The sequence below is a fragment of the Dendropsophus ebraccatus genome, unplaced genomic scaffold (genome assembly GCF_027789765.1).
Source record: "Dendropsophus ebraccatus isolate aDenEbr1 unplaced genomic scaffold, aDenEbr1.pat pat_scaffold_843_ctg1, whole genome shotgun sequence".
Taxonomy (NCBI): domain Eukaryota; kingdom Metazoa; phylum Chordata; class Amphibia; order Anura; family Hylidae; genus Dendropsophus; species Dendropsophus ebraccatus.
Genome location: NW_027210443.1, coordinates 12922 through 32500, shown reverse-complemented (window position 1 = coordinate 32500; position 19579 = coordinate 12922). Strand labels below are relative to the sequence as shown.

The window sequence follows — 19579 nt, the reverse complement described above, 5'->3', positions numbered from 1 at the left end:
GCCTTAAGCCGTGTAGCAGTCTGCGATCTGACGAGGGCAGGCACCTTCAGCTTAGAATGGCCGCTGACGAGCTCTGCTAAAGCGAGGCTTCCTTTTGAGGATGGATAAAGGGGCCGTTGGAGCTGCCATTGGCAAAAAGCCAGCGGCACCCGGGATTCCCAGCCAGTCTCCCATGCTGGTACTTGCCGGGCCTTAAGCCGTGTAGCAGTCTGCGATCTGACGAGGGCAGGCACCTTCAGCTTAGAATGGCCGCTGACGAGCTCTGCTAAAGCGAGGCTTCCTTTTGAGGATGGATAAAGGGGCCGTTGGAGCTGCCATTGGCAAAAAGCCAGCGGCACCCGGGATTCCCAGCCAGTCTCCCATGCTGGTACTTGCCGGGCATTAAGCCGTGTAGCAGTCTGCGATCTGACAAGGGCAGGCACCTTCAGCTTAGAATGGCCGCTGACGAGCTCTGCTAAAGCGAGGCTTCCTTTTGAGGATGGATAAAGGGGCCGTTGGAGCTGCCATTGGCAAAAAGCCAGCGGCACCCGGGATTCCCAGCCAGTCTCCCATGCTGGTACTTGCCGGGCCTTAAGCCGTGTAGCAGTCTGCGATCTGACGAGGGCAGGCACCTTCAGCTTAGAATGGCCGCTGACGAGCTCTGCTAAAGCGAGGCTTCCTTTTGAGGATGGATAAAGGGGCCGTTGGAGCTGCCATTGGCAAAAAGCCAGCGGCACCCGGGATTCCCAGCCAGTCTCCAATGCTGGTACTTGCCGGGCCTTAGGCCGTGTAGCAGTCTGCGATCTGACGAGGGCAGGCACCTTCAGCTTAGAATGGCCGCTGACGAGCTCTGCTAAAGCGAGGCTTCCTTTGAGGATGGATAAAGGGCCGTTGGAGCTGCCATTGGCAAAAAGCCAGCGGCACCCGGGATTCCCAGCCAGTCTCCCATGCTGGTACTTGCCGGGCCTTAGGCCGTGTAGCAGTCTGCGATCTGACGAGGGCAGGCACCTTCAGCTTAGAATGGCCGCTGACGAGCTCTGCTAAAGCGAGGCTTCCTTTTGAGGATGGATAAAGGGGCCGTTGGAGCTGCCATTGGCAAAAAGCCAGCGGCACCCGGGATTCCCAGCCAGTCTCCCATGCTGGTACTTGCCGGGCCTTAAGCCGTGTAGCAGTCTGCGATCTGACGAGGGCAGGCACCTTCAGCTTAGAATGGCCGCTGACGAGCTCTGCTAAAGCGAGGCTTCCTTTTGAGGATGGATAAAGGGGCCGTTGGAGCTGCCATTGGCAAAAAGCCAGCGGCACCCGGGATTCCCAGCCAGTCTCCCATGCTGGTACTTGCCGGGCCTTAAGCGTGTGTAGCAGTCTGCGATCTGACGAGGGCAGGCACCTTCAGCTTAGAATGGCCGCTGACGAGCTCTGCTAAAGCGAGGCTTCCTTTGAGGATGGATAAAGGGGCCGTTGGAGCTGCCATTGGCAAAAAGCCAGCGGTACCCGGGATTCCCAGCCAGTCTCCCATGCTGGTACTTGCCGGGCCTTAAGCCGTGTAGCAGTCTGCGATCTGACGAGGGCAGGCACCTTCAGCTTAGAATGGCCGCTGACGAGCTCTGCTAAAGCGAGGCTTCCTTTTGAGGATGGATAAAGGGGCCGTTGGAGCTGCCATTGGCAAAAAGCCAGCTGTACCCGGGATTCCCAGCCAGTCTCCCATGCTGGTACTTGCCGGGCCTTAAGCCGTGTAGCAGTCTGCGATCTGACGAGGGCAGGCACCTTCAGCTTAGAATGGCCGCTGACGAGCTCTGCTAAAGCGAGGCTTCCTTTTGAGGATGGATAAAGGGGCCGTTGGAGCTGCCATTGGCAAAAAGCCAGCGGCACCCGGGATTCCCAGCCAGTCTCCCATGCTGGTACTTGCCGGGCCTTAAGCCGTGTAGCAGTCTGCGATCTGACGAGGGCAGGCACCTTCAGCTTAGAATGGCCGCTGACGAGCTCTGCTAAAGCGAGGCTTCCTTTTGAGGATGGATAAAGGGGCCGTTGGAGCTGCCATTGGCAAAAAGCCAGCGGCACCCGGGATTCCCAGCCAGTCTCCCATGCTGGTACTTGCCGGGCCTTAAGCCGTGTAGCAGTCTGCGATCTGACGAGGGCAGGCACCTTCAGCTTAGAATGGCCGCTGACGAGCTCTGCTAAAGCGAGGCTTCCTTTTGAGGATGGATAAAGGGGCCGTTGGAGCTGCCATTGGCAAAAAGCCAGCGGCACCCGGGATTCCCAGCCAGTCTCCCATGCTGGTACTTGCCGGGCCTTAAGCCGTGTAGCAGTCTGCGATCTGACGAGGGCAGGCACCTTCAGCTTAGACTGGCCGCTGACGAGCTCTGCTAAAGCGAGGCTTCTTTTGAGGATGGATAAAGGGGCCGTTGGAGCTGCCATTGGCAAAAAGCCAGCGGCACCCGGGATTCCCAGCCAGTCTCCCATGCTGGTACTTGCGGGGCTTAAGCCGTGTAGCAGTCTGCGATCTGACGAGGGCAGGCACCTTCAGCTTAGAATGGCCGCTGACGAGCTCTGCTAAAGCGAGGCTTCCTTTTGAGGATGGATAAAGGGGCCGTTGGAGCTGCCATTGGCAAAAAGCCAGCGGCACCCGGGATTCCCAGCCAGTCTCCCATGCTGGTACTTGCCGGGCCTTAAGCCGTGTAGCAGTCTGCGATCTGACGAGGGCAGGCACCTTCAGCTTAGAATGGCCGCTGACGAGCTCTGCTAAAGCGAGGCTTCCTTTTGAGGATGGATAAAGGGGCCGTTGGAGCTGCCATTGGCAAAAAGCCAGCGGCACCCGGGATTCCCAGCCAGTCTCCCATGCTGGTACTTGCCGGGCCTTAAGCCGTGTAGCAGTCTGCGATCTGACGAGGGCAGGCACCTTCAGCTTAGAATGGCCGCTGACGAGCTCTGCTAAAGCGAGGCTTCGTTTTGAGGATGGATAAAGGGACTTTTGGAGCTGCCATTGGCAAAAAGCCAGCTGCACCCGGGATTCCCAGCCAGTCTCCCATGCTGGTACTTGCCGGGCCTTAAGCCGTGTAGCAGTCTGCGATCTGACGAGGGCAGGCACCTTCAGCTTAGAATGGCCGCTGACGAGCTCTGCTAAAGCGAGGCTTCCTTTTGAGGATGGATATAAAGGGCCGTTGGAGCTGCCATTGGCAAAAAGCCAGCGGCACCCGGGATTCCCAGCCAGTCTCCCATGCTGGTACTTGCCGGGCCTTAGGCCGTGTAGCAGTCTGCGATCTGACGAGGGCAGGCACCTTCAGCTTAGAATGGCCGCTGACGAGCTCTGCTAAAGCGAGGCTTCCTTTTGAGGATGGATAAAGGGGCCGTTGGAGCTGCCATTGGCAAAAAGCCAGCGGCACCCGGGATTCCCAGCCAGTCTCCATGCTGGTACTTGCCGGGCCTTAAGCCGTGTAGCAGTCTGCGATCTTACGAGGGCAGGCACCTTCAGCTTAGAAATGGCCGCTGACGAGCTCTGCTAAAGCGAGGCTTCCTTTTGAGGATGGATAAAGGGGGCCATTGGCAAAAAGCCAGCGGCACCCGGGATTCCCAGCCAGTCTCCCATGCTGGTACTTGCGGCCTTAAGCCGTGTAGCAGTCTGCGGATCTGACGAGGGCAGGCACCTTCAGCTTAGAATGGCCGCTGACGAGCTCTGCTAAAGCGAGGCTTCCTTTTGAGGATAGATAAAGGGCCGTTGGAGCTGCCATTGGCAAAAAGCCAGCGGCACCCGGGATTCCCAGCCAGTCTCCCATGCTGGTACTTGCCGGGCCTTAAGGCGTGTAGCAGTCTGCGATCTGACGAGGGCAGGCACCTTCAGCTTAGAATGGCCGCTGACGAGCTCTGCTAAAGCGAGGCTTCCTTTTGAGGATGGATAAAGGGGCCGTTGGAGCTGCCATTGGCAAAAAGCCAGCGGCACCCGGGATTCCCAGCCAGTCTCCCATGCTGGTACTTGCCGGGCCTTAAGCCGTGTAGCAGTCTGCGATCTGACGAGGGCAGGCACCTTCAGCTTAGAATGGCCGCTGACGAGCTCTGCTAAAGCGAGGCTTCCTTTTGAGGATGGATAAAGGGGCCATTGGCAAAAAGCCAGCGGCACCCGGGATTCCCAGCCAGTCTCCCATGCTGGTACTTGCCGGGCCTTAAGCCGTGTAGCAGTCTGCGATCTGACGAGGGCAGGCACCTTCAGCTTAGAATGGCCGCTGACGAGCTCTGCTAAAGCGAGGCTTCCTTTTGAGGATGGATAAAGGGGCCGTTGGAGCTGCCATTGGCAAAAAGCCAGCGGCACCCGGGATTCCCAGCCAGTCTCCCATGCTGGTACTTGCCGGGCCTTAAGCCGTGTAGCAGTCTGCGATCTGACGAGGGCAGGCACCTTCAGCTTAGAATGGCCGCTGACGAGCTCTGCTAAAGCGAGGCTTCCTTTTGAGGATGGATAAAGGGGCCGTTGGAGCTGCCATTGGCAAAAAGCCAGCGGCACCCGGGATTCCCAGCCAGTCTCCCATGCTGGTACTTGCCGGGCCTTAAGCCGTGTAGCAGTCTGCGATCTGACGAGGGCAGCACCTTCAGCTTAGAATGGCCGCTGACGAGCTCTGCTAAAGCGAGGCTTCCTTTTGAGGATGGATAAAGGGCCGTTGGAGCTGCCATTGGCAAAAAGCCAGCGGCACCCGGGATTCCCAGCCAGTCTCCCATGCTGGTACTTGCCGGGCCTTAAGCCGTGTAGCAGTCTGCGATCTGACGAGGGCAGGCACCTTCAGCTTAGAATGGCCGCTGATGAGCTCTGCTCAAGCGAGGCTTCCTTTTGAGGATGGATAAAGGGGCCATTGGCAAAAAGCCAGCGGCACCCGGGATTCCCAGCCAGTCTCCCATGCTGGTACTTGCCGGGCCTTAAGCCGTGTAGCAGTCTGCGATCTGACGAGGGCAGGCACCTTCAGCTTAGAATGGCCGCTGATGAGCTCTGCTAAAGCGAGGCTTCCTTTTGAGGATGGATAAAGGGGCCGTTGGAGCTGCCATTGGCAAAAAGCCAGCGGCACCCGGGATTTCCCAGCCCAGTCTCCCATGCTGGTACTTGCCGGGCCTTAGCCGTTGTAGCAGTCTGCGATCTGACGAGGCAGGCACCTTCAGCTTAGAATGGCCGCTGACGAGCTCTGCTAAAGCGAGGCTTCCTTTTGAGGATGGATAAATGGGCCGTTGGAGCTGCCATTGGCAAAAAGCCAGCGGCACCCGGGATTCCCAGCCAGTCTCCCATGCTGGTACTTGCCGGGCCTTAAGCCGTGTAGCAGTCGCGATCTGACGAGGGCAGGCACCTTCAGCTTAGAATGGCCGCTGACGAGCTCTGCTAAAGCGAGGCTTCCTTTTGAGGATGGATAAAGGGGCCGTTGGAGCTGCCATTGGCAAAAAGCCAGCGGCACCCGGGATTCCCAGCCAGTCTCCCATGCTGGTACTTGCCGGGCCTTAAGCCGTGTAGCAGTCTGCGATCTGACGAGGGCAGGCACCTTCAGCTTAGAATGGCCGCTGACGAGCTCTGCTAAAGCGAGGCTTCCTTTTGAGGATGGATAAATGGGCCGTTGGAGCTGCCCTTGGCAAAAAGCCAGCGGCACCCGGGATTCCCAGCCAGTCTCCCATGCTGGTACTTGCCGGGCCTTAAGCCGGGTAGCAGTCTGCGATCTGACGAGGGCAGGCACCTTTCAGCTTAGAATGGCCGCTGACGAGCTCTGCTAAAGCGAGGCTTCCTTTTGAGGATGGATAAAGGGGCCGTTGGAGCTGCCATTGGCAAAAAGCCAGCGGCACCCGGGATTCCCAGCCAGTCTCCCATGCTGGTACTTGCCGGGCCTTAAGCCGTGTAGCAGTCTGCGATCTGACGAGGGCAGGCACCTTCAGCTTAGAATGGCCGCTGACGAGCTCTGCTAAAGCGAGGCTTCCTTTTGAGGAGGATAAAGGGGCCGTTGGAGCTGCCATTGGCAAAAAAGCCAGCGGCACCCGGGATTCCCAGCCAGTCTCCCATGCTGGTACTTGCCGGGCCTTAGGCCGTGTAGCAGTCTGCGATCTGACGAGGGCAGGCACCTTCAGCTTAGAATGGCCGCTGACGAGCTCTGCTAAAGCGAGGCTTCCTTTTGAGGATGGATAAAGGGGCCGTTGGAGCTGCCATTGGCAAAAAGCCAGCGGCACCCGGGATTCCCAGCCAGTCTCCCATGCTGGTACTTGCCGGGCCTTAGGCCGTGTAGCAGTCTGCGATCTGACGAGGGCAGGCACCTTCAGCTTAGAATGGCCGCTGACGAGCTCTGCTAAAGCGAGGCTTCCTTTTGAGGATGGATAAAGGGGCCGTTGGAGCTGCCATTGGCAAAAAGCCAGCGGCACCCGGGATTCCCAGCCAGTCTCCCATGCTGGTACTTGCCGGGCCTTAGGCCGTGTAGCAGTCTGCGATCTGACGAGGGCAGGCACCTTCAGCTTAGAATGGCCGCTGACGAGCTCTGCTAAAGCGAGGCTTCCTTTTGAGGATGGATAAAGGGGCCGTTGGAGCTGCCATTGGCAAAAAAGCCAGCGGCACCCGGGATTCCCAGCCAGTCTCCCATGCTGGTACTTGCCGGGCCTTAAGCCGTTGTAGCAGTCTGCGATCTGACGAGGGCAGGCACCTTCAGCTTAGAATGGCCGCTGACGAGCTCTGCTAAAGCGAGGCTTCCTTTTGAGGATGGATAAAGGGGCCGTTGGGAGGCTGCCATTGGCAAAAGCCAGCGGCACCCGGGATTCCCAGCCAGTCTCCCATGCTGGTACTTGCCGGGCCTTAGGCCGTGTAGCAGTCTGCGATCTGACGAGGCAGGCACCTTCAGCTTAGAATGGCCGCTGACGAGCTCTGCTAAAGCGAGGCTTCCTTTTGAGGATGGTTAAAGGGGCCGTTGGAGCTGCCATTGGCAAAAAGCCAGCGGCACCCGGGATTCCCAGCCAGTCTCCCATGCTGGTACTTGCCGGGCCTTAAGCCGTGTAGCAGTCTGCGATCTGACGAGGGCAGGCACCTTCAGCTTAGAATGGCCGCCTGACGAGCTCTGCTAAAGCGAGGCTTCCTTTTGAGGATGGATAAAGGGGCCGTGGAGCTGCATTGGCAAAAAGCCAGCGGCACCCGGGATTCCCAGCCAGTCTCCCATGCTGGTACTTGCCGGGCCTTAAGCCGTGTAGCAGTCTGCGATCTGACGAGGGCAGGCACCTTCAGCTTAGAATGGCCGCTGACGAGATCTGCTAAAGCGAGGCTTCCGTTTGAGGATGGATAAAGGGGGCCGTTGGAGATGCCATTGGCAAAAAGCCAGCGGCACCCGGGATTCCCAGCCAGTCTCCCATGCTGGTACTTGCCGGGCCTTAAGCCGTGTAGCAGTCTGCGATCTGACGAGGGCAGGCACCTTCAGCTTAGAATGGCCGCTGACGAGCTCTGCTAAAGCGAGGCTTCCTTTTGAGGATGGATAAAGGGGCCGTTGGAGCTGCCATTGGCAAAAAGCCAGCGGCACCCGGGATTCCCAGCCAGTCTCCCCATGCTGGTACTTGCCGGGCCTTAAGCCGTGTAGCAGTCTGCGATCTGACGAGGGCAGGCACCTTCAGCTTAGAATGGCCGCTGACGAGCTCTGCTAAAGCGAGGCTTCCTTTTGAGGATGGATAAAGGGGCCGTTGGAGCTGCCATTGGCAAAAAGCCAGCGGCACCCGGGATTCCCAGCCAGTCTCCCATGCTGGTACTTGCCGGGCCTTAAGCCGTGTAGCAGTCTGCGATCTGACGAGGGCAGGCACCTTCAGCTTAGAATGGCCGCTGACGAGCTCTGCTAAAGCGAGGCTTCCTTTTGAGGATGGATAAAGGGGCCATTGGCAAAAAGCCAGCGGCACCCGGGATTCCCAGCCAGTCTCCCATGCTGGTACTTGCCGGGCCTTAGGCCGTGTAGCAGTCTGCGATCTGACGAGGGCAGGCACCTTCAGCTTAGAATGGCCGCTGACGAGCTCTGCTAAAGCGAGGCTTCCTTTTGAGGATGGATAAAGGGGCCGTTGGAGCTGCCATTGGCAAAAAGCCAGCGGCACCCGGGATTCCCAGCCAGTCTCCCATGCTGGTACTTGCCGGGCCTTAGGCCGTGTAGCAGTCTGCGATCTGACGAGGGCAGGCACCTTCAGCTTAGAATGGCCGCTGACGAGCTCTGCTAAAGCGAGGCTTCCTTTTGAGGATGGATAAAGGGGCCGTTGGAGCTGCCATTGGCAAAAAGCCAGCGGCACCCGGGATTCCCAGCCAGTCTCCCATGCTGGTACTTGCCGGGCCTTAAGCCGTGTAGCAGTCTGCGATCTGACGAGGGCAGGCACCTTCAGCTTAGAATGGCCGCTGACGAGCTCTGCTAAAGCGAGGCTTCCTTATTGAGGATGGATAAAGGGGCCGTTGGAGCTGCCATTTGGCAAAAGCCAGCGGCACCCGGGATTCCCAGCCAGTCTCCCATGCTGGTACTTGCTGGCCTTAAGCCGTGTAGCAGTCTGCGATCTGACGAGGGCAGGCACCTTCAGCTTAGAATGGCCGCTGACGAGCTCTGCTAAAGCGAGGCTTCCTTTTGAGGATGGATAAAGGGGCCGTTGGAGCTGCCATTGGCAAAAAGCCAGCGGCACCCGGGATTCCCAGCCAGTCTCCCATGCTGGTACTTGCCGGGCCTTTAGCCGTGTAGCAGTCTGCGATCTGACGAGGGCAGGCACCTTCAGCTTAGAATGGCCGCTGACGAGCTCTGCTAAAGCGAGGCTTCCTTTTGAGGATGGATAAATGGGCCGTTGGAGCTGCCATTGGCAAAAAGCCAGCGGCACCCGGGATCCCAGCCAGTCTCCCATGCTGGTACTTGCCGGGCCTTAAGCCGTGTAGCAGTCTGCGATCTGACGAGGGCAGGCACCTTCAGCTTAGAATGGCCGCTGACGAGCTCTGCTAAAGCGAGGCTTCCTTTGAGGATGGATAAAGGGGCCGTTGGAGCTGCCATTGGCAAAAAGCCAGCGGCACCCGGGATTCCCAGCCAGTCTCCCATGCTGGTACTTGCCGGGCCTTAAGCCGTGTAGCAGTCTGCGATCTGACGAGGGCAGGCACCTTCAGCTTAGAATGGCCGCTGACGAGCTCTGCTAAAGCGAGGCTTCCTTTTGAGGATGGATAAAGGGGCCGTTGGAGCTGCCATTGGCAAAAAGCCAGCGGCACCCGGGATTCCCAGCCAGTCTCCCATGCTGGTACTTGCCGGGCCTTAAGCCGTGTAGCAGTCTGCGATCTGACGAGGGCAGGCACCTTCAGCTTAGAATGGCCGCTGACGAGCTCTGCTAAAGCGAGGCTTCCCTTTGGAGGATGGATAAAGGGGCCGTTGGAGCTGCCATTGGCAAAAAGCCAGCGGCACCCGGGATTCCCAGCCAGTCTCCCATGCTGGTACTTGCCGGGGCCTTAAGCCGTTGTAGCAGTCTGCGATCTGACGAGGGCAGGCACCTTCAGCTTAGAATGGCCGCTGACGAGCTCTGCTAAAGCGAGGCTTCCTTTTGAGGATGGATAAAGGGGCCGTTGGAGCTGCCATTGGCAAAAAGCCAGCGGCACCCGGGATTCCCAGCCAGTCTCCCATGCTGGTACTTGCGGTCCTCACCCCGTGTAGCAGTCTGCGATCTGACGAGGGCAGGCACCTTCAGCTTAGAATGGCCGCTGACGAGATCTGCTAAAGCGAGGCTTCCTTTTGAGGATGGATAAAGGGGCCGTTGGAGCTGCAATTGGCAAAAAGCCAGCAGCACCCGGGATTCCCAGCCAGTCTCCCATGCCGGTACTTGCCGGGCCTTAAGCCGTGTAGCAGTCTGCGATCTGACGAGGGCAGGCACCCTTAGCTTAGAATGGCCGCTGACGAGATCTGCTAAAGCGAGGCTTCCTTTTGAGGATGGATAAAGGGGCCGTTGGAGCTGCCATGGCAAAAAGCCAGCGGCACCCGGGATTCCCAGCCAGTCTCCCATGCTGGTACTTGCCGGGCCTTAAGCCGTGTAGCAGTCTGCGATCTGACGAGGGCAGGCACCTTCAGCTTAGAATGGCCGCTGACGAGCTCTGCTAAAGCGAGGCTTCCTTTTGAGGATGGATAAAGGGGCCGTTGGAGCTGCCATTGGCAAAAAGCCAGCGGCACCCGGGATTCCCAGCCAGTCTCCCATGCTGGTACTTGCCGGGCCTTAAGCCGTGTAGCAGTCTGCGATCTGGCGAGGGCAGGCACCTTCAGCTAAGAATGGCCGCTGACGAGCTCTGCTAAAGCGAGGCTTCCTTTTGAGGATGGATAAAGGGGCCGTTGGAGCTGCCATTGGCAAAAAGCCAGCGGCACCCGGAATTCCCAGCCAGTCTCCCATGCTGGTACTTGCCGGGCCTTAAGCCGTGTAGCAGTCTGCGATCTGACGAGGGCAGGCACCTTCAGCTTAGAATGGCCGCTGACGAGCTCTGCTAAAGCGAGGCTTCCTTTTGAGGATGGATAAAGGGGCCGTTGGAGCTGCCATTGGCAAAAAGCCAGCGGCACCCGGGATTCCAGCCAGTCTCCCATGCTGGTACTTGCCGGGCCTTAAGCCGTGTAGCAGTCTGCGATCTGACGAGGGCAGGCACCTTCAGCTTAGAATGGCCGCTGACGAGCTCTGCTAAAGCGAGGCTTCCTTTTGAGGATGGATAAAGGGGCCGTTGGAGCTGCCATTGGCAAAAAGCCAGCGGCACCCGGGATTCCCAGCCAGTCTCCCATGCTGGTACTTGCCGGGCCTTAAGCCATGTAGCAGTCTGCGATCTGACGAGGGCAGGCACCTTCAGCTTAGAATGGCCGCTGACGAGCTCTGCTAAAGCGAGGCTTCCTTTTGAGGATGGATAAAGGGGCCGTTGGAGCTGCCATTGGCAAAAAGCCAGCGGCACCCAGGATTCCCAGCCAGTCTCCCATGCTGGTACTTGCCGGGCCTTGAGCCATGTAGCAGTCTGCGATCTGACGAGGGCAGGCACCTTCAGCTTAGAATGGCCGCTGACGAGCTCTGCTAAAGCGAGGCTTCCTTTTGAGGATGGATAAAGGGGCCGTTGGAGCTGCCATTGGCTAAAAGCCAGCGGCACCCGGGATTCCCAGCCAGTCTCCCATGCTGGTACTTGCCGGGCCTTAAGCCGTGTAGCAGTCTGCGATCTGACGAGGGCAGGCACCTTCAGCTTAGAATGGCCGCTGACGAGATCTGCTAAAGCGAGGCTTCCTTTTGAGGATGGATAAAGGGGCCGTTGGAGCTGCCATTGGCAAAAAGCCAGCGGCACCCGGGATTCCCAGCCAGTCTCCCATGCTGGTACTTGCGGGCCTTAAGCCGTGTAGCAGTCTGCGATCTGACGAGGGCAGGCACCTTCAGCTTAGAATGGCCGCTGACGAGCTCTGCTAAAGCGAGGCTTCCTTTTGAGGATGGATAAAGGGGCCGTTGGAGCTGCCATTGGCAAAAAGCCAGCGGTACCCGGGATTCCCAGCCAGTCTCCCATGCTGGTACTTGCCGGGCCTTAAGCCGTGTAGCAGTCTGCGATCTGACGAGGGCAGGCACCTTCAGCTTAGAATGGCCGCTGACGAGCTCTGCTAAAGCGAGGCTTCCTTTTGAGGATGGATAAAGGGGCCGTTGGAGCTGCCATTGGCAAAAAGCCAGCGGCACCCGGGATTCCCAGCCAGTCTCCCATGCTGGTACTTGCCGGGCCTTAAGCCGTTGTAGCAGTCTGCGATCTGACGAGGGCAGGCACCTTCAGCTTAGAATGGCCGCTGACGAGCTCTGCTAAAGCGAGGCTTCCTTTTGAGGATGGATAAAGGGGCCGTTGGAGCTGCCATTGGCAAAAAGCCAGCGGCACCCGGGATTCCCAGCCAGTCTCCCATGCTGGTACTTGCCGGGCCTTAAGCCGTGTAGCAGTCTGCGATCTGACGAGGGCAGGCACCTTCAGCTTAGAATGGCCGCTGACGAGCTCTGCTAAAGCGAGGCTTCCTTTTGAGGATGGATAAAGGGGCCGTTGGAGCTGCCATTGGCAAAAAGCCAGCGGCACCCGGGATTCCCAGCCAGTCTCCCATGCTGGTACTTGCCGGGCCTTAAGCCGTGTAGCAGTCTGCGATCTGACGAGGGCAGGCACCTTCAGCTTAGAATGGCCGCTGACGAGCTCTGCTAAAGCGAGGCTTCCTTTTGAGGATGGATAAAGGGGCCGTTGGAGCTGCCATTGGCAAAAAGCCAGCGGCACCCGGGATTCCCAGCCAGTCTCCCATGCTGGTACTTGCCGGGCCTTAAGCCGTTGTAGCAGTCTGCGATCTGACGAGGGCAGGCACCTTCAGCTTAGAATGGCCGCTGACGAGCTCTGCTAAAGCGAGGCTTCCTTTTGAGGATGGATAAAGGGGCCGTTGGAGCTGCCATTGGCAAAAAGCCAGCGGCACCCGGGATTCCCAGTCAGTCTCCCATGCTGGTACTTGCCGGGCCTTAAGCCTTGTAGCAGTCTGCGATCTGACGAGGGCAGGCACCTTCAGCTTAGAATGGCCGCTGACGAGCTCTGCTAAAGCGAGGCTTCCTTTTGAGGATGGATAAAGGGGCCGTTAGAGCTGCCATTGGCAAAAAGCCAGCGGCACCGGGATTCCCAGCCAGTCTCCCATGCTGGTACTTGCCGGGCCTTAAGCCGTGTAGCAGTCTGCGATCTGACGAGGGCAGGCACCTTCAGCTTAGAATGGCCGCTGACGAGCTCTGCTAAAGCGAGGCTTCCTTTTGAGGATGGATAAATGGGCCGTTGGAGCTGCCATTGGCAAAAACCCAGCGGCACCCGGGATTCCCAGCCAGTCTCCCATGCTGGTACTTGCCGGGCCTTAAGCCGTGTAGCAGTCTGCGATCTGACGAGGGCAGGCACCTTCAGCTTAGAATGGCCGCTGACGAGCTCTGCTAAAGCGAGGCTTCCTTTTGAGGATGGATAAAGGGGCCGTTGGAGCTGCCATTGGCAAAAAGCCAGCGGCACCCGGGATTCCCAGCCAGTCTCCCATGCTGGTACTTGCCGGGCCTTAAGCCGTGTAGCAGTCTGCGATCTGACGAGGGCAGGCACCTTCAGCTTAGAATGGCCGCTGACGAGCTCTGCTAAAGCGAGGCTTCCTTTTGAGGATGGATAAAGGGGCCGTTGGAGCTGCCATTGGCAAAAAGCCAGCGGCACCCGGGATTCCCAGTCAGTCTCCCATGCTGGTACTTGCCGGGCCTTAAGCCGTGTAGCAGTCTGCGATCTGACGAGGGCAGGCACCTTCAGCTTAGAATGGCCGCTGACGAGCTCTGCTAAAGCGAGGCTTCCTTTTGAGTATAGATAAAGGGCCGTTGGAGCTGCCATTGGCAAAAAGCCAGCGGCACCCGGGATTCCCAGCCAGTCTCCCATGCTGGTACTTGCCGGGCCTTAAGCCGTGTAGCAGTCTGCGATCTGACGAGGGCAGGCACCTTCAGCTTAGAATGGCCGCTGACGAGCTCTGCTAAAGCGAGGCTTCCTTTTGAGGATGGATAAAGGGGCCGTTGGAGCTGCCATTGGCAAAAAGCCAGCGGCACCCGGGATTCCCAGCCAGTCTCCCATGCTGGTACTTGCCGGGCCTTAAGCCGTGTAGCAGTCTGCGATCTGACGAGGGCAGGCACCTTCAGCTTAGAATGGCCGCTGACGAGCTCTGCTAAAGCGAGGCTTCCTTTTGAGGATGGATAAAGGGGCCGTTGGAGCTGCCATTGGCAAAAAGCCAGCGGCACCCGGGATTCCCAGCCAGTCTCCCATGCTGGTACTTGCCGGGCCTTAAGCCGTGTAGCAGTCTGCGATCTGACGAGGGCAGGCACCTTCAGCTTAGAATGGCCGCTGACGAGCTCTGCTAAAGCGAGGCTTCCTTTTGAGGATGGATAAAGGGGCCGTTGGAGCTGCCATTGGCAAAAAGCCAGCGGCACCCGGGATTCCCAGCCAGTCTCCCATGCTGGTACTTGCCGGGCCTTAAGCCGTGTAGCAGTCTGCGATCTGACGAGGGCAGGCACCTTCAGCTTAGAATGGCCGCTGACGAGCTCTGCTAAAGCGAGGCTTCCTTTTGAGGATGGATAAAGGGGCCGTTGGAGCTGCCATTGGCAAAAAGCCAGCGGCACCCGGGATTCCCAGCCAGTCTCCCATGCTGGTACTTGCCGGGCCTTAAGCCGTGTAGCAGTCTGCGATCTGACGAGGGCAGGCACCTTCAGCTTAGAATGGCCGCTGACGAGCTCTGCTAAAGCGAGGCTTCCTTTTGAGGATGGATAAAGGGGCCGTTGGAGCTGCCATTGGCAAAAAGCCAGCGGCACCCGGGATTCCCAGCCAGTCTCCCATGCTGGTACTTGCCGGGCCTTAAGCCGTGTAGCAGTCTGCGATCTGACGAGGGCAGGCACCTTCAGCTTAGAATGGCCGCTGACGAGCTCTGCTAAAGCGAGGCTTCCTTTTGAGGATGGATAAAGGGGCCGTTGGAGCTGCCATTGGCAAAAAGCCAGCGGCACCCGGGATTCCCAGCCAGTCTCCCATGCTGGTACTTGCCGGGCCTTAAGCCGTGTAGCAGTCTGCGATCTGACGAGGGCAGGCACCTTCAGCTTAGAATGGCCGCTGACGAGCTCTGCTAAAGCGAGGCTTCCTTTTGAGGATGGATAAAGGGGCCGTTGGAGCTGCCATTGGCAAAAAGCCAGCGGCACCCGGGATTCCCAGCCAGTCTCCCATGCTGGTACTTGCCGGGCCTTAAGCCGTGTAGCAGTCTGCGATCTGACGAGGGCAGGCACCTTCAGCTTAGAATGGCCGCTGACGAGCTCTGCTAAAGCGAGGCTTCCTTTTGAGGATGGATAAAGGGGCCGTTGGAGCTGCCATTGGCAAAAAGCCAGCGGCACCCGGGATTCCCAGCCAGTCTCCCATGCTGGTACTTGCCGGGCCTTAAGCCGTGTAGCAGTCTGCGATCTGACGAGGGCAGGCACCTTCAGCTTAGAATGGCCGCTGACGAGCTCTGCTAAAGCGAGGCTTCCTTTTGAGGATGGATAAAGGGGCCGTTGGAGCTGCCATTGGCAAAAAGCCAGCGGCACCCGGGATTCCCAGCCAGTCTCCCATGCTGGTACTTGCCGGGCCTTAAGCCGTGTAGCAGTCTGCGATCTGACGAGGGCAGGCACCTTCAGCTTAGAATGGCCGCTGACGAGCTCTGCTAAAGCGAGGCTTCCTTTTGAGGATGGATAAAGGGGCCGTTGGAGCTGCCATTGGCAAAAAGCCAGCGGCACCCGGGATTCCCAGCCAGTCTCCCATGCTGGTACTTGCCGGGCCTTAAGCCGTGTAGCAGTCTGCGATCTGACGAGGGCAGGCACCTTCAGCTTAGAATGGCCGCTGACGAGCTCTGCTAAAGCGAGGCTTCCTTTTGAGGATGGATAAAGGGGCCGTTGGAGCTGCCATTGGCAAAAAGCCAGCGGCACCCGGGATTCCCAGCCAGTCTCCCATGCTGGTACTTGCCGGGCCTTAAGCCGTGTAGCAGTCTGCGATCTGACGAGGGCAGGCACCTTCAGCTTAGAATGGCCGCTGACGAGCTCTGCTAAAGCGAGGCTTCCTTTTGAGGATGGATAAAGGGGCCGTTGGAGCTGCCATTGGCAAAAAGCCAGCGGCACCCGGGATTCCCAGCCAGTCTCCCATGCTGGTACTTGCCGGGCCTTAAGCCGTGTAGCAGTCTGCGATCTGACGAGGGCAGGCACCTTCAGCTTAGAATGGCCGCTGACGAGCTCTGCTAAAGCGAGGCTTCCTTTTGAGGATGGATAAAGGGGCCGTTGGAGCTGCCATTGGCAAAAAGCCAGCGGCACCCGGGATTCCCAGCCAGTCTCCCATGCTGGTACTTGCCGGGCCTTAAGCCGTGTAGCAGTCTGCGATCTGACGAGGGCAGGCACCTTCAGCTTAGAATGGCCGCTGACGAGCTCTGCTAAAGCGAGGCTTCCTTTTGAGGATGGATAAAGGGGCCGTTGGAGCTGCCATTGGCAAAAAGCCAGCGGCACCCGGGATTCCCAGCCAGTCTCCCATGCTGGTACTTGCCGGGCCTTAAGCCGTGTAGCAGTCTGCGATCTGACGAGGGCAGGCACCTTCAGCTTAGAATGGCCGCTGACGAGCTCTGCTAAAGCGAGGCTTCCTTTTGAGGATGGATAAAGGGGCCGTTGGAGCTGCCATTGGCAAAAAGCCAGCGGCACCCGGGATTCCCAGCCAGTCTCCCATGCTGGTACTTGCCGGGCCTTAAGCCGTGTAGCAGTCTGCGATCTGACGAGGGCAGGCACCTTCAGCTTAGAATGGCCGCTGACGAGCTCTGCTAAAGCGAGGCTTCCTTTTGAGGATGGATAAAGGGGCCGTTGGAGCTGCCATTGGCAAAAAGCCAGCGGCACCCGGGATTCCCAGCCAGTCTCCCATGCTGGTACTTGCCGGGCCTTAAGCCGTGTAGCAGTCTGCGATCTGACGAGGGCAGGCACCTTCAGCTTAGAATGGCCGCTGACGAGCTCTGCTAAAGCGAGGCTTCCTTTTGAGGATGGATAAAGGGGCCGTTGGAGCTGCCATTGGCAAAAAGCCAGCGGCACCCGGGATTCCCAGCCAGTCTCCCATGCTGGTACTTGCCGGGCCTTAAGCCGTGTAGCAGTCTGCGATCTGACGAGGGCAGGCACCTTCAGCTTAGAATGGCCGCTGACGAGCTCTGCTAAAGCGAGGCTTCCTTTTGAGGATGGATAAAGGGGCCGTTGGAGCTGCCATTGGCAAAAAGCCAGCGGCACCCGGGATTCCCAGCCAGTCTCCCATGCTGGTACTTGCCGGGCCTTAAGCCGTGTAGCAGTCTGCGATCTGACGAGGGCAGGCACCTTCAGCTTAGAATGGCCGCTGACGAGCTCTGCTAAAGCGAGGCTTCCTTTTGAGGATGGATAAAGGGGCCGTTGGAGCTGCCATTGGCAAAAAGCCAGCGGCACCCGGGATTCCCAGCCAGTCTCCCATGCTGGTACTTGCCGGGCCTTAAGCCGTGTAGCAGTCTGCGATCTGACGAGGGCAGGCACCTTCAGCTTAGAATGGCCGCTGACGAGCTCTGCTAAAGCGAGGCTTCCTTTTGAGGATGGATAAAGGGGCCGTTGGAGCTGCCATTGGCAAAAAGCCAGCGGCACCCGGGATTCCCAGCCAGTCTCCCATGCTGGTACTTGCCGGGCCTTAAGCCGTGTAGCAGTCTGCGATCTGACGAGGGCAGGCACCTTCAGCTTAGAATGGCCGCTGACGAGCTCTGCTAAAGCGAGGCTTCCTTTTGAGGATGGATAAAGGGGCCGTTGGAGCTGCCATTGGCAAAAAGCCAGCGGCACCCGGGATTCCCAGCCAGTCTCCCATGCTGGTACTTGCCGGGCCTTAAGCCGTGTAGCAGTCTGCGATCTGACGAGGGCAGGCACCTTCAGCTTAGAATGGCCGCTGACGAGCTCTGCTAAAGCGAGGCTTCCTTTTGAGGATGGATAAAGGGGCCGTTGGAGCTGCCATTGGCAAAAAGCCAGCGGCACCCGGGATTCCCAGCCAGTCTCCCATGCTGGTACTTGCCGGGCCTTAAGCCGTGTAGCAGTCTGCGATCTGACGAGGGCAGGCACCTTCAGCTTAGAATGGCCGCTGACGAGCTCTGCTAAAGCGAGGCTTCCTTTTGAGGATGGATAAAGGGGCCGTTGGAGCTGCCATTGGCAAAAAGCCAGCGGCACCCGGGATTCCCAGCCAGTCTCCCATGCTGGTACTTGCCGGGCCTTAAGCCGTGTAGCAGTCTGCGATCTGACGAGGGCAGGCACCTTCAGCTTAGAATGGCCGCTGACGAGCTCTGCTAAAGCGAGGCTTCCTTTTGAGGATGGATAAAGGGGCCGTTGGAGCTGCCATTGGCAAAAAGCCAGCGGCACCCGGGATTCCCAGCCAGTCTCCCATGCTGGTACTTGCCGGGCCTTAAGCCGTGTAGCAGTCTGCGATCTGACGAGGGCAGGCACCTTCAGCTTAGAATGGCCGCTGACGAGCTCTGCTAAAGCGAGGCTTCCTTTTGAGGATGGATAAAGGGGCCGTTGGAGCTGCCATTGGCAAAAAGCCAGCGGCACCCGGGATTCCCAGCCAGTCTCCCATGCTGGTACTTGCCGGGCCTTAAGCCGTGTAGCAGTCTGCGATCTGACGAGGGCAGGCACCTTCAGCTTAGAATGGCCGCTGACGAGCTCTGCTAAAGCGAGGCTTCCTTTTGAGGATGGATAAAGGGGCCGTTGGAGCTGCCATTGGCAAAAAGCCAGCGGCACCCGGGATTCCCAGCCAGTCTCCCATGCTGGTACTTGCCGGGCCTTAAGCCGTGTAGCAGTCTGCGATCTGACGAGGGCAGGCACCTTCAGCTTAGAATGGCCGCTGACGAGCTCTGCTAAAGCGAGGCTTCCTTTTGAGGATGGATAAAGGGGCCGTTGGAGCTGCCATTGGCAAAAAGCCAGCGGCACCCGGGATTCCCAGCCAGTCTCCCATGCTGGTACTTGCCGGGCCTTAAGCCGTGTAGCAGTCTGCGATCTGACGAGGGCAGGCACCTTCAGCTTAGAATGGCCGCTGACGAGCTCTGCTAAAGCGAGGCTTCCTTTTGAGGATGGATAAAGGGGCCGTTGGAGCTGCCATTGGCAAAAAGCCAGCGGCACCCGGGATTCCCAGCCAGTCTCCCATGCTGGTACTTGCCGGGCCTTAAGCCGTGTAGCAGTCTGCGATCTGACGAGGGCAGGCACCTTCAGCTTAGAATGGCCGCTGACGAGCTCTGCTAAAGCGAGGCTTCCTTTTGAGGATGGATAAAGGGGCCGTTGGAGCTGCCATTGGCAAAAAGCCAGCGGCACCCGGGATTCCCAGCCAGTCTCCCATGCTGGTACTTGCCGGGCCTTAAGCCGTGTAGCAGTCTGCGATCTGACGAGGGCAGGCACCTTCAGCTTAGAATGGCCGCTGACGAGCTCTGCTAAAGCGAGGCTTCCTTTTGAGGATGGATAAAGGGGCCGTTGGAGCTGCCATTGGCAAAAAGCCAGCGGCACCCGGGATTCCCAGCCAGTCTCCCATGCTGGTACTTGCCGGGCCTTAAGCCGTGTAGCAGTCTGCGATCTGACGAGGGCAGGCACCTTCAGCTTAGAATGGCCGCTGACGAGCTCTGCTAAAGCGAGGCTTCCTTTTGAGGATGGATAAAGGGGCCGTTGGAGCTGCCATTGGCAAAAAGCCAGCGGCACCCGGGATTCCCAGCCAGTCTCCCATGCTGGTACTTGCCGGGCCTTAAGCCGTGTAGCAGTCTGCGATCTGACGAGGGCAGGCACCTTCAGCTTAGAATGGCCGCTGACGAGCTCTGCTAAAGCGAGGCTTCCTTTTGAGGATGGATAAAGGGGCCGTTGGAGCTGCCATTGGCAAAAAGCCAGCGGCACCCGGGATTCCCAGCCAGTCTCCCATGCTGGTACTTGCCGGGCCTTAGGCCGTGTAGCAGTCTGCGATCTGACGAGGGCAGGCACCTTCAGCTTAGAATGGCCGCTGACGAGCTCTGCTAAAGCGAGGCTTCCTTTTGAGGATGGATAAAGGGGCCGTTGGAGCTGCCAATGGCAAAAAGCCAGCGGCACCCGGGATTCCCAGCCA

At 58.6% G+C, this 19579-nt stretch overlaps 59 pseudogenes; all 59 read right to left on the bottom strand.

Moving 5' to 3' along the window:
- LOC138780615 (5S ribosomal RNA) overlaps positions 1-68 on the bottom strand; it is a 120-nt pseudogene extending 52 nt beyond the window's left edge.
- A 69-nt stretch (positions 69-137) lies between these two features.
- On the bottom strand, positions 138-257 carry LOC138780614 (5S ribosomal RNA; annotated as a pseudogene).
- A 258-nt stretch (positions 258-515) lies between these two features.
- LOC138780613 (5S ribosomal RNA) lies at positions 516-635 on the bottom strand (annotated as a pseudogene).
- A 445-nt stretch (positions 636-1080) lies between these two features.
- Positions 1081-1200, bottom strand: LOC138780612 (5S ribosomal RNA; annotated as a pseudogene).
- Positions 1201-1836: 636 nt separating this feature from the next.
- Positions 1837-1956, bottom strand: LOC138780611 (5S ribosomal RNA; annotated as a pseudogene).
- Positions 1957-2025: 69 nt separating this feature from the next.
- LOC138780610 (5S ribosomal RNA) lies at positions 2026-2145 on the bottom strand (annotated as a pseudogene).
- A 445-nt stretch (positions 2146-2590) lies between these two features.
- Positions 2591-2710, bottom strand: LOC138780608 (5S ribosomal RNA; annotated as a pseudogene).
- A 69-nt stretch (positions 2711-2779) lies between these two features.
- Positions 2780-2899, bottom strand: LOC138780605 (5S ribosomal RNA; annotated as a pseudogene).
- A 1002-nt stretch (positions 2900-3901) lies between these two features.
- Positions 3902-4021, bottom strand: LOC138780604 (5S ribosomal RNA; annotated as a pseudogene).
- A 57-nt stretch (positions 4022-4078) lies between these two features.
- LOC138780603 (5S ribosomal RNA) lies at positions 4079-4198 on the bottom strand (annotated as a pseudogene).
- Positions 4199-4267: 69 nt separating this feature from the next.
- On the bottom strand, positions 4268-4387 carry LOC138780602 (5S ribosomal RNA; annotated as a pseudogene).
- Positions 4388-5387: 1000 nt separating this feature from the next.
- Positions 5388-5507, bottom strand: LOC138780601 (5S ribosomal RNA; annotated as a pseudogene).
- Positions 5508-5766: 259 nt separating this feature from the next.
- On the bottom strand, positions 5767-5886 carry LOC138780600 (5S ribosomal RNA; annotated as a pseudogene).
- A 1204-nt stretch (positions 5887-7090) lies between these two features.
- LOC138780599 (5S ribosomal RNA) lies at positions 7091-7210 on the bottom strand (annotated as a pseudogene).
- A 70-nt stretch (positions 7211-7280) lies between these two features.
- Positions 7281-7400, bottom strand: LOC138780598 (5S ribosomal RNA; annotated as a pseudogene).
- Positions 7401-7659: 259 nt separating this feature from the next.
- On the bottom strand, positions 7660-7779 carry LOC138780597 (5S ribosomal RNA; annotated as a pseudogene).
- Positions 7780-8214: 435 nt separating this feature from the next.
- On the bottom strand, positions 8215-8334 carry LOC138780594 (5S ribosomal RNA; annotated as a pseudogene).
- Positions 8335-8968: 634 nt separating this feature from the next.
- LOC138780593 (5S ribosomal RNA) lies at positions 8969-9088 on the bottom strand (annotated as a pseudogene).
- Positions 9089-9157: 69 nt separating this feature from the next.
- LOC138780592 (5S ribosomal RNA) lies at positions 9158-9277 on the bottom strand (annotated as a pseudogene).
- Positions 9278-9914: 637 nt separating this feature from the next.
- Positions 9915-10034, bottom strand: LOC138780591 (5S ribosomal RNA; annotated as a pseudogene).
- A 258-nt stretch (positions 10035-10292) lies between these two features.
- On the bottom strand, positions 10293-10412 carry LOC138780785 (5S ribosomal RNA; annotated as a pseudogene).
- A 635-nt stretch (positions 10413-11047) lies between these two features.
- Positions 11048-11167, bottom strand: LOC138780590 (5S ribosomal RNA; annotated as a pseudogene).
- Positions 11168-11803: 636 nt separating this feature from the next.
- Positions 11804-11923, bottom strand: LOC138780589 (5S ribosomal RNA; annotated as a pseudogene).
- Positions 11924-11992: 69 nt separating this feature from the next.
- On the bottom strand, positions 11993-12112 carry LOC138780588 (5S ribosomal RNA; annotated as a pseudogene).
- Positions 12113-12560: 448 nt separating this feature from the next.
- On the bottom strand, positions 12561-12679 carry LOC138780756 (5S ribosomal RNA; annotated as a pseudogene).
- A 258-nt stretch (positions 12680-12937) lies between these two features.
- On the bottom strand, positions 12938-13057 carry LOC138780587 (5S ribosomal RNA; annotated as a pseudogene).
- Positions 13058-13126: 69 nt separating this feature from the next.
- LOC138780559 (5S ribosomal RNA) lies at positions 13127-13246 on the bottom strand (annotated as a pseudogene).
- Positions 13247-13314: 68 nt separating this feature from the next.
- On the bottom strand, positions 13315-13434 carry LOC138780586 (5S ribosomal RNA; annotated as a pseudogene).
- Positions 13435-13503: 69 nt separating this feature from the next.
- LOC138780585 (5S ribosomal RNA) lies at positions 13504-13623 on the bottom strand (annotated as a pseudogene).
- A 69-nt stretch (positions 13624-13692) lies between these two features.
- Positions 13693-13812, bottom strand: LOC138780582 (5S ribosomal RNA; annotated as a pseudogene).
- Positions 13813-13881: 69 nt separating this feature from the next.
- Positions 13882-14001, bottom strand: LOC138780581 (5S ribosomal RNA; annotated as a pseudogene).
- A 69-nt stretch (positions 14002-14070) lies between these two features.
- LOC138780580 (5S ribosomal RNA) lies at positions 14071-14190 on the bottom strand (annotated as a pseudogene).
- Positions 14191-14259: 69 nt separating this feature from the next.
- Positions 14260-14379, bottom strand: LOC138780579 (5S ribosomal RNA; annotated as a pseudogene).
- Positions 14380-14448: 69 nt separating this feature from the next.
- Positions 14449-14568, bottom strand: LOC138780578 (5S ribosomal RNA; annotated as a pseudogene).
- Positions 14569-14637: 69 nt separating this feature from the next.
- LOC138780577 (5S ribosomal RNA) lies at positions 14638-14757 on the bottom strand (annotated as a pseudogene).
- A 69-nt stretch (positions 14758-14826) lies between these two features.
- LOC138780576 (5S ribosomal RNA) lies at positions 14827-14946 on the bottom strand (annotated as a pseudogene).
- Positions 14947-15015: 69 nt separating this feature from the next.
- LOC138780575 (5S ribosomal RNA) lies at positions 15016-15135 on the bottom strand (annotated as a pseudogene).
- A 69-nt stretch (positions 15136-15204) lies between these two features.
- LOC138780574 (5S ribosomal RNA) lies at positions 15205-15324 on the bottom strand (annotated as a pseudogene).
- A 69-nt stretch (positions 15325-15393) lies between these two features.
- Positions 15394-15513, bottom strand: LOC138780572 (5S ribosomal RNA; annotated as a pseudogene).
- A 69-nt stretch (positions 15514-15582) lies between these two features.
- On the bottom strand, positions 15583-15702 carry LOC138780570 (5S ribosomal RNA; annotated as a pseudogene).
- A 69-nt stretch (positions 15703-15771) lies between these two features.
- Positions 15772-15891, bottom strand: LOC138780569 (5S ribosomal RNA; annotated as a pseudogene).
- Positions 15892-15960: 69 nt separating this feature from the next.
- On the bottom strand, positions 15961-16080 carry LOC138780568 (5S ribosomal RNA; annotated as a pseudogene).
- A 69-nt stretch (positions 16081-16149) lies between these two features.
- On the bottom strand, positions 16150-16269 carry LOC138780567 (5S ribosomal RNA; annotated as a pseudogene).
- A 69-nt stretch (positions 16270-16338) lies between these two features.
- On the bottom strand, positions 16339-16458 carry LOC138780566 (5S ribosomal RNA; annotated as a pseudogene).
- A 69-nt stretch (positions 16459-16527) lies between these two features.
- On the bottom strand, positions 16528-16647 carry LOC138780565 (5S ribosomal RNA; annotated as a pseudogene).
- Positions 16648-16716: 69 nt separating this feature from the next.
- LOC138780564 (5S ribosomal RNA) lies at positions 16717-16836 on the bottom strand (annotated as a pseudogene).
- A 69-nt stretch (positions 16837-16905) lies between these two features.
- On the bottom strand, positions 16906-17025 carry LOC138780563 (5S ribosomal RNA; annotated as a pseudogene).
- A 69-nt stretch (positions 17026-17094) lies between these two features.
- On the bottom strand, positions 17095-17214 carry LOC138780561 (5S ribosomal RNA; annotated as a pseudogene).
- A 69-nt stretch (positions 17215-17283) lies between these two features.
- Positions 17284-17403, bottom strand: LOC138780560 (5S ribosomal RNA; annotated as a pseudogene).
- Positions 17404-17472: 69 nt separating this feature from the next.
- On the bottom strand, positions 17473-17592 carry LOC138780558 (5S ribosomal RNA; annotated as a pseudogene).
- Positions 17593-17661: 69 nt separating this feature from the next.
- Positions 17662-17781, bottom strand: LOC138780557 (5S ribosomal RNA; annotated as a pseudogene).
- Positions 17782-17850: 69 nt separating this feature from the next.
- On the bottom strand, positions 17851-17970 carry LOC138780556 (5S ribosomal RNA; annotated as a pseudogene).
- A 69-nt stretch (positions 17971-18039) lies between these two features.
- Positions 18040-18159, bottom strand: LOC138780555 (5S ribosomal RNA; annotated as a pseudogene).
- Positions 18160-18228: 69 nt separating this feature from the next.
- LOC138780554 (5S ribosomal RNA) lies at positions 18229-18348 on the bottom strand (annotated as a pseudogene).
- Positions 18349-18417: 69 nt separating this feature from the next.
- Positions 18418-18537, bottom strand: LOC138780553 (5S ribosomal RNA; annotated as a pseudogene).
- Positions 18538-18606: 69 nt separating this feature from the next.
- Positions 18607-18726, bottom strand: LOC138780552 (5S ribosomal RNA; annotated as a pseudogene).
- Positions 18727-18795: 69 nt separating this feature from the next.
- On the bottom strand, positions 18796-18915 carry LOC138780550 (5S ribosomal RNA; annotated as a pseudogene).
- Positions 18916-18984: 69 nt separating this feature from the next.
- Positions 18985-19104, bottom strand: LOC138780549 (5S ribosomal RNA; annotated as a pseudogene).
- A 69-nt stretch (positions 19105-19173) lies between these two features.
- On the bottom strand, positions 19174-19293 carry LOC138780548 (5S ribosomal RNA; annotated as a pseudogene).
- Positions 19294-19579: the final 286 nt, after the last annotated feature.